The following is a 9306-nucleotide window of genomic DNA, read 5'->3' as shown; positions in this document are numbered from 1 at the left end:
TGTGCATAGTTAGGAAAGTAGTTAGTAAATTAGTTATAACTATAAATACATTGTACATGTAGGAATAGTCAGTTTATTTTGGATTCTTTCTCAATACAGAGCATTACCTGTAATCCTATCTTCTTCTTCATCATGTCTTTCTTCTCTAACTGCAAACTCCATTACTATGGAAGTTATCAGTCGGTTATATATACTATTAGTAAACTGCATTCAAAATAGAAAACTAGAAACGAAGACAACAATGGGAACTTATTTTGAGCTTAGAAAATTTACTGTGTCCTTAAAGAAGTTAATCTCTTCACAGTTGGCTAAGATATTCAGATTAATTACTCCCAGGATAGAATAAAAAATTATTCTATAATAACGACACTTTAAATTATAGAAATTCGGAGAACTCAAATGACAGATCAGATCGCACTTGATACTTACTTTTGTTTTTGAAAACAATGCAAAAATACAGAAAAGATAAGAGAATTTGTACATTTTTAGTGGTAAAAAATGAAGCAAAGCTTCTGAATGTAAACCAACAAGTTGGAGTATCAACAGGTGCGAAGATATCTTTTCGTGAACAAAATGTCTATTTGGCAGAAATGTTCAAATTTATGTTAATGGGCGTCTGGGAAATGCCGTTATGGTCGTGAATTTTGATTCAAAAACTTACCTCGTTAAAATAAACAGAAAAGGAAAAATAAATTTTTGCTATCCAATCCAAATCCAAATCCAAAGTCAAGCGAGCGACGATGACAAGTGACTTGTGTTTTTCTAAACTGTTCAAGAGCTAAAAATGCTTCTCTATATAATTAAGCACAATATTTTTTCTCTCTTTTTTCAAGGAGGAATAAAATTCCGTCATAAAAAGAATCTTTTCAAAAAATTTATTTCACTCCATTTCTTTTCTCTCTATTTTCTACGCACACCACACTTTAAAATCTAACATATACTACATTTGTGCACCAAAATATTCTCATTTTATGACCATTGCTTAGTGTTGCTGATAACTCTAGGCAAACTATTTTCAATTTTTGACATGAATAGAATAATATCCTCAAAATGTACTTCAAGTTTTTATCTCTATAAATATTTCAATTTCCAACTTATTATCACCTCAAGTCCGGTGCAAAATTTTCAGTTTGAAGTTAATTAAGTAAAGCAACTGCTAGAAGTTATATGCAATTGTTGGACTATTGTTTTTTTTATCTAATAACAGTACTCAACAAGTCCTCATCTGGATGTTGATGGTAACGCATAGAACTCCAAATTGAACAGAATTTTCACTAGGCTCTTCTCTTCCTCCTACCTAGGGCTTCCCCTGCAAAAAGAAAAAGAAAAAGAAAAAAAGAAGTAGAAATGAAAATAAAATTAAAGGAAAGAAGTGAAAACGTGACACTAACTAATTTAATTTTAAGAGTTAACATTTCGACAGAGTCAATCATAACAACCTTTTATCAAAAATGTTATAAGCATCGTTAATAATTTAGATTAGCCAAAATTTTCTACTTGTCATACTTCCCATTAGTTTATGTTACAATCAGAAGACCAATTATGTTGACACTGACAAGTAAAAACAAGAGAATTAATACTAAATCAGAGCAAAAGGAGAAAAAAGCAAAAATCTGACAACGAGATTGTGTAAGAGGAAACTTGAAGTAATGGCTATAAAGTCGGATCTCTCCCTCTCTTCTTCTGTTTTTGAGAATTTGATATACTTATATCAGTAATATGAAACTCATATCTAATATAAATATATTGTATTTTGCAGCTCTAAGATCCGTGGAACGTTCTAAGGCACATGAAAGGTTTAGAATGGCAATTCGCTTTTCATATTTTTGGATTCTTATATTGTTCGTGAAGGCTATGGTTTGGACTTGTTCTTCTTGCATGCTAATCAAAGTATAAATGAATAAAGTCAATGAAAGAGAGGGGGTGGGGGATGTGTAAAATTGTCCAATTGCCCTTACTCCTTAGTCCCCACATCAATTATAAACTTTTGCAATTAATAGTTCCATGTGAAGGCCAGCTCATTCCCCTCCTGCTTTGATGTGATGAATCATTAACCTAATAACCAACAAAAAGACCATGCAAATTCATGATCGGAAATGGTTCTTCTAACAAACAAGTGCAACCACTATTTAATTTATAGTACTATAAAAGGAAGAAAGGAAAAGATTTTCTTTTACCTTATTGTATTCCAATAATTGATATTTGTCCTCCTTCCTCCTCCTTTCTTTTGTGAAGGATATATAATTATATATTCCTAATTGTTGATAAATTGCACAAGTTCCCAATACTTTGCTAATAAACCTCTCATCATTTGACCGAGCTAACTTACAAGTATTTCAATTATTTCATTAATTACTTGTAATTTTTTGCCGGTACAAATACTAGGCAACTCTATTTACCAAAAGTTTGGGAGATGAATAGAATCCACTTGACTTGCTTACTTTGTCGAGATTTAAATCTCGATCTCCCTCGTCTTATTCGATCTTTTTCAATTACTAGATCCTACTCTTAAGTACATAAGAAAGCAAGTATATTAACATGTTCAAACCAAACTAGACTATGCACAAGCATATAATTCATAATGTAAGATGATGGATGGTGGGTGTGCTTTTTTATGCGAATATATGTTTTGTAACTTTGTGAGATAATTTAACATAGAAGACACTCGAAATAAACTAAGGATACGATATCTTATTTGATGGATATTGACTCATAATGACACTAAGACTTGTAGATTTTTACTTTTGGGAAGAATTTGTCTTTGATATTAAGAACAAAAATGAATTGTCAATTTTTAGGAGTAAATTTCATGGGTGATCATTCAACTTTGTATTCATTAATCAAAAGTTACTTTTCTTTTTTTTTGTTACTTAAAAGTCATTCAAATTTGTGTTTGTTAACCATAAGTCACTTTTCTTTCTTTTGTTACACAAAAATTATTTTACTATGCTCTAATTATCACAATAATCACTTTGACCAGATTTTACAAACCTTTCACCTGTAAAGTCTATTATACCCTTGACATTATAAATCCTCCCATTATGTAATATATTCGTACATTTAATTTTTTCTTAATATTAATTTTCAAGATATATAAGTAGCATTATTAAATTTGTCAGTAGCATTACCGTGAGCAAATCTCAAGTCCACGTTCTTAATCATGCTTAATGAAATATGTTTAATAAAAATTAAAAAATCAAAGCTCATTGATTTATCAGCCAAGCCATACCCATTAATTTAATAAATAAAATACCCACATCTAGTAAAATGACGCATTAGATTAATACTTTTAATAATATTAACAGATAAAGCTTTAAAACTTTTAATATTAAACACAAATATCTTTGAAACTTTTTTTTCAAATTTTTATTGACTATAAAAAACTATCATTTGTTAAATAAATCTATTTTTATTATTTTAAATAAGTATTAAAAAATAATTTTTTTTTTGTCATTTTTTATATTTAAAATATGTTCATGTTTGAATATGATTACACAAATTGAGTTCCATGAAAAAATTAAATGTATGAATATATTATAAAAATTAAAAAAAGAATAATTTAAATTTATTTTAATTATAATTAAAATACCTAGGTAAAAATATATTATATAATATATAATATAGAAGTTATTACATAAATGAGAGGATTAATGTCAAGGACATAATAGACTTTTCAAGCAAAAGTATTATAAAATTTGGGCAAGGTGACTTTTGGGATAAATAGAGCAAAGTAAAATAATTTGTGTAACAAAAGAAAGAAAAGTGACTTTTGGTTAATGAACACAAAGTTGAATGACTTTTACTTAACAAAAAGAAGATAATTTGTTTTTGTTGAACACAAAGTTGAATGACCACCCATGAAATTTACTCCAATTTTTAGCTTTGGAAAGAATTACCAAACATTTGTGACCTTCTCTAACAATGATTTTTGTTGCTTAATAAGCATAAAATTGTGTTAATACACATACTTTCTCTATGATATCATGAATTTTTTTTATTTAACCATCTGATATTCGAAATTAACTGGTCCAACTAATTTATCATAGACCGATTGCCCATTCCTTAACTTGCTCAAAGGGCCATATGCTCTTCCAATTAATCAAGAGTACAAGGAGCTCGAGACAATTTTCCACAGCTTAGGGGTTCTAAGGCAAATGCCAGATAGAGTGGGGTTTGTGAGCACTGAGCACCTTCCATGAAATAACATGGTCATCAAACTTTTTGTTGTCTTTACCCAAAAAGAAAGAAAAAATAAATATAGTACATCCAACCACCAATTTCACCAATCCCCACCGTCACCACTCAAGGCCTTTTACTATATTGCTTGTGAAAAAGGGCAATAACGGGGTTCAATTCCATGTACTAAAATACAAATCACATTAAATAAAATAATAAAAGAATGGCAAAAAGTTTGTCATGATACTCACAAGCTAAGGTATCACAGCGGTGAAATTGTGAAAACAAAATAATAAGGCACACAACCCCGTGACTTTAAAAGAACAAAAAGACGATGTTCCTGCGGAGTTTTTTTCTTTTTATCCTTGGGTATATTTCTGCATACAAAGTGTCGGTAGGAACAAACTTAAATACAAATAAAAAATTGATATGTAATTTACAGTATTTATAACAAAAAGAAAAAAAATATATTTCCCTTCTCTTCCTTGGGGTTCGGAAGGAGGTGGTGGGAGATGGATTTTCTGGAATTTTACTTCATTGCAAGCATTTCTCCTTTCCTCCTTCCCTAATATTTTTGTAATCATCAACAAGGCCCTCCTAGAAAAACTGCCATTTATTCAGAATCGTTTTTTCTTTTTTGTGAGCTTTTATTCGTTTCTCTTCCTCCAATTCTAGTAGACTAACTGAATCACAATTCTTCTCTTTCAATTCTTTATCTTCAGCTGTCCCTCAATGTGAAGGTTTTAACAGAATGACCCCAGCACACTACATGCTACTTCCATCAACTTTCCTGCAAATCAAACACAATTTTAGCCAACGCATATGAGAAAATGAAATTGATACATAAAAATAAAATATATAAAAGTAGTTGAGAAATATATGGAATGAAAATAATGTCAACCATGCATATGAATTTAGAGAAAAAGATATAATGAAATGACAAATCATGACAGCTTATAATGGAAGTGAAATATAGAGCAGGTGGGGGCATGAAATTAGTCAAACAGATACGCTGGTCTCTCTGGACTCAACATACCAAGTTGGAACAATCTGTGCATACAGACACAGCTGTAATGCCATGGAACTCCAACATAATGCCCACGACATAACACATTGACACTACAGTTGGCTTATTGCCCCAGGGCGTTGGTTGAGTAGTAAAAGCAGTAAAAACAGCGTGTGAATTAGATGTACCTCACGAGTTTAAACCCTACAGCAAGTAAAATTTATGGTATTTTAGTGGCAAAAAAATAGAAGGACAAGCTGTTTGCCGGCTGGCCCTCAGAGATTTTAAAACTTATTAAAAAATGATACTAATTGGCTTGATGATTAAGGTCCAAAAACTTGGCTTGGTGATTAACTGTTTGCCACAACCGTAACCTTTTATTATTTAGGCGTGACCAAGCCTAAATTTCCCCTTCACCTTCTCACACTATTTTCCTCTTTCATAATTCAACTGCTAAAGGTACCTGACCCAAACCAACTCCATCAAATGGTTTTAGGATATATATTCGTCAAGCAAAGAACTATTCTTTCTCTCCTTATGGCTCACCGACAAAATTTCTTACCTACTAATTACTTAAACAATTTGTCACTTTCCAAAAAACGTGCAAGCCTATTACCTAACTATTTGTGGCTTATAATAAAAGAAATTAGCCCAAAAGTAACAATCAGCGAAAATGATGACAATGAACTCTTAACTCACGGATACTGCCTAATTTGTACAACAAAAAAAAATTAAAAAAAATGCAAAGCAAACAAAGAAGTCTACCACTTTATTATAAAGAAATCTATTATGTGGGCAAAGATGAATTGTCAATTTGTATTCTTCAATCCATTTCCAAAAGTTGGATACAACATAGCGTAGATACGAAGTGCAACTATTCATCAGAAAAAGGTTGGCAACAACTGTCATCACAAAAAGCCATAATTCCATGATTCCCATTCTACCCACCACCAATTTATGTTCTAAATCACAATCACTTCTAAGAAAAGAACCAAATTTTTACATCAAAATAAACCCTTTAAAAATACTTTTACCAAGTTTAACCTTATTTTCATCCAATTTCAAGAATCACAAGTCCATTAACACATTAAAAAATACCCATCAGTTGATGTTTCAATTTTTTGTGGAGAATTTGATAATACCTAATCAATAAATTGCTTTCATAATTTAAATTAAAACAAAGAACCGACTAACTTAATCCCCTATTTTCACCCAGTTTTAAGAATCTAGTAGCATCATAAATACACTCAAAAACACCTCTCAGCTCTATTGTCAATGTTCTTGCATAATTAGAAACAAATTTACCTACCCAATCAAATGAATACTAATTCAAGTAGTAATTAAAAAACAAAACTCCCAAAAAAATAAAATATGACAAAATTAAAATGGATTAGAAAATGAGAAATTAATTACCTCTTCTTGGCTTGGCAACAACTTTAGCAACAGGGGCTACTACAGGAGCAGCCTTAATTTCCTCAACCGGAAACAAAACTCCGTCAATCCCCTGAACGGAAATCCTGCCGTCCGTGTAAATATCCGGGTCGAACAAATACGCCGACCCTTCAGCAACCCCAAATTTCACAGAACCGTCAGCTTCTTCAGCAACAATTTTATGTGGCAATCTTAAAGTATCATACTTCACTTTTCCAAATCTCCTCACGGCATTATACATACTTTCCTCCGTTTGATACTCCGGTATCAAATGATAATACATTATCTGCTCCGGCGCACCCGGTTCCGACAGCTGATCCGTCGTTAATTTCGCCATCGCTTCATCGTTAGGTGCTAAAACAGTTAAAACGTACCCTTCGGACACTAATCTCCCCATTTCGGTAGCTAAGGAAGTGAGATTTACAAGAATGTCTGCTAATTCATTGTAACCACCGTAATGCAATAGAGTTTGAATGAAATCTTTTACTTGACTTTCACCGTCGAAGTGGTGGTGGGGCCCACCTGGTCCTGGAGCTGGTGCTGGAGCTAGTGATGGACCTGGTGCCATGGCGGAGTAAATGGGTAATACTGGTGGTTGTACAAGAGGGGGTGAATTGTTGGCTTTTTCTTCAACCTGTTTGTTCTTGGGTCTACTTCTGGTGCTCCTTCTGGTAATACAGCTGAAATTGAACGGAGGCTTCTTCTCGTGTTGAAATCTTGTTGCACTGATTTGGGTATTAAGACGCGTTCTATCCCGTGGATGATTCCGTCCGGTTTGATAATATCATCTGCGCGAATAACTTTCGCCATGCTTACCATTCTATCTCCATTTTTTCGTAAAACTGAGATATGTTCGTCTCCGGGGCAGAGAGTGGAGTGATGGCGGGGTTTGAGCTCTGTTTTAGGCCAATGGAGGGACTGAATGCGAGTGGGGATCATGTGAAAGAGGAGAAGCTTTTGAAGGGATTTGAGATTCCCGGGTTCAAGCAAGAAACGTTTGAACTCGGGATCTAAATCGCGTTCAAGAGCTTCGTTTTTGGGTGCGAAAATGGTGATGTTGTGTGTAGTGACGGCTTCTTCTAAGGTTTGAAGCAAGAGGGCTTTTTCTACTAGCTCAGAGAGTTCAGTGTAGTGGGAATCCAAAAGGGCTACAAGAACTGAGTTTGAGTTGATCTGAGGAGCTGACATTTGATGTTTGGCAGATGGGTTTTCTTGCAATGCAGCACCTGTAATGGAGAAGAAGAGAATCAAAGTAAACAAGAAGCCATAGATCTTGGAATCCATGGCACTTGAACAAGACTAAAACTGAAGCTGAAACTTCTTCAGTTTTCTTGAATGTGCTTTGTGTTTTGCTCTTCTTTCTCTCTTTTTTTCTTCTTCTTTTCTATATGGTGTTAGCTAGTGGAGAATTGTCGGTCTTAACACAATGTTTGTTGTGTGGGGGATGGAGTGAGTTTGTGGGTGGCTTTGGCTTTGGTAGTAAAGAGGGGCAATGTGGAGGGTAGGGGGTAGGGGGTGGGCTCAATAGTTGTCATTGTTTGGTGGAATATTAAAGTATAGAGGTAATGGAGGGTCAAGGGTTACTTTCTTTAAATAGTTTTTGTTATTAGTGTTCTATCACTATTGTACATTTGGAATTGGAGACTTTGGCTTCAAGTGAAAACTTATTAAACTACTTAAACTTTTTTTTCTTTTTGGCATTTGGAATTGGGAAACTTTGGATTAAAGTTGTTACCCAGAGAAAACTAGTGACATGTGGACAATGAAGTCTAATTAAAGTAGTGAGCTTTAAGTTTGAACATTTATGGTCCTAGATTAACTTTTCCGTGATAATGGAGCAACACTAAATTTATGTAGCTGCTTAACTCTTGGCATTGAGTTTCACCGCGAGGTTGGTAATAATGTGGATAAAAGAGAATAGTGAATCAAAAAAGCTTAACATCAAATAAACGATACTGTTACAAATATGTGGTTGTGTTTGATGAAATATTACCTTATAGCCTTTCACGTGGGCAAGGGGTGGGGGAGAACGCTTTTTTGAAGAACTAAAATATTAAGGTTTTTGCGGGAAAGTGTGTGTGAATTTTTACTTCTCCGAATGTTAAAGAAATTTTAAAGTAATGGAGGTCCTCAAGAACAAATTTTGTTCCAAATTGAAATCAATGTTATATTAAGAATCACATAAGAGCTTAAAAGAATTCCAAAATTTTGCAGATGTATTTATGAACAAGGGATAAATTGATTAGGCTTCAAGTTTTCATTCTAGCTCTAATAATTGGTAACTTTGTTGAATCACTAACTAAAGTATTATTTAGTAAGAAAAAAAAGAGCAAAAAGGCAAAAAAATGGGATAGTGTGCTTAAAGATTAAAAAGGTTAGAAGGAGGGACAGGTGGAGAAATGGAAAAGAACAAAAGAAAGCCCAATTGAGAGCTGACTTCATTTTAGGGGGCTCTAATTTGTGTTTTGACAAGTTTTTGGTTCGCTCTACGGCAAAGGTGAGGGTTAGGGATTTTCCCTTTTCCTTTTTTTATTTTTATTATTTTGGGGTGGAACAGGCTGTAAAAGGGGACCACACGGCAATTGGCACTATCAATTGGTGTGTGAATGGCTTAGGCGCTTGAATTGCAGTCTAAGCCACGCCGATTCTTTTTTAAGCTTTGCCTCTGTGTTTTTTGCGCGTTTTCTTTCTGT

At 33.4% G+C, this 9306-nt stretch overlaps 1 pseudogene across 1 annotated transcript; it reads right to left on the bottom strand.

The window, feature by feature from the left end:
- Positions 1 to 4489: 4489 nt before the first annotated feature.
- On the bottom strand, positions 4490 to 8171 carry LOC107766400 (fasciclin-like arabinogalactan protein 17; annotated as a pseudogene). Its single transcript, XR_012703265.1, has 2 exons — positions 6596 to 8171; positions 4490 to 4966 (listed from the first exon to the last, which is right to left on the bottom strand). The product of XR_012703265.1 is annotated as a fasciclin-like arabinogalactan protein 17 (transcript).
- Positions 8172 to 9306: the final 1135 nt, after the last annotated feature.

This window comes from Nicotiana tabacum, chromosome 19 (assembly GCF_000715075.1).
Source record: "Nicotiana tabacum cultivar K326 chromosome 19, ASM71507v2, whole genome shotgun sequence".
Lineage (NCBI taxonomy): Eukaryota > Viridiplantae > Streptophyta > Magnoliopsida > Solanales > Solanaceae > Nicotiana > Nicotiana tabacum.
This window is presented reverse-complemented; position numbering and strand designations above follow the sequence as displayed.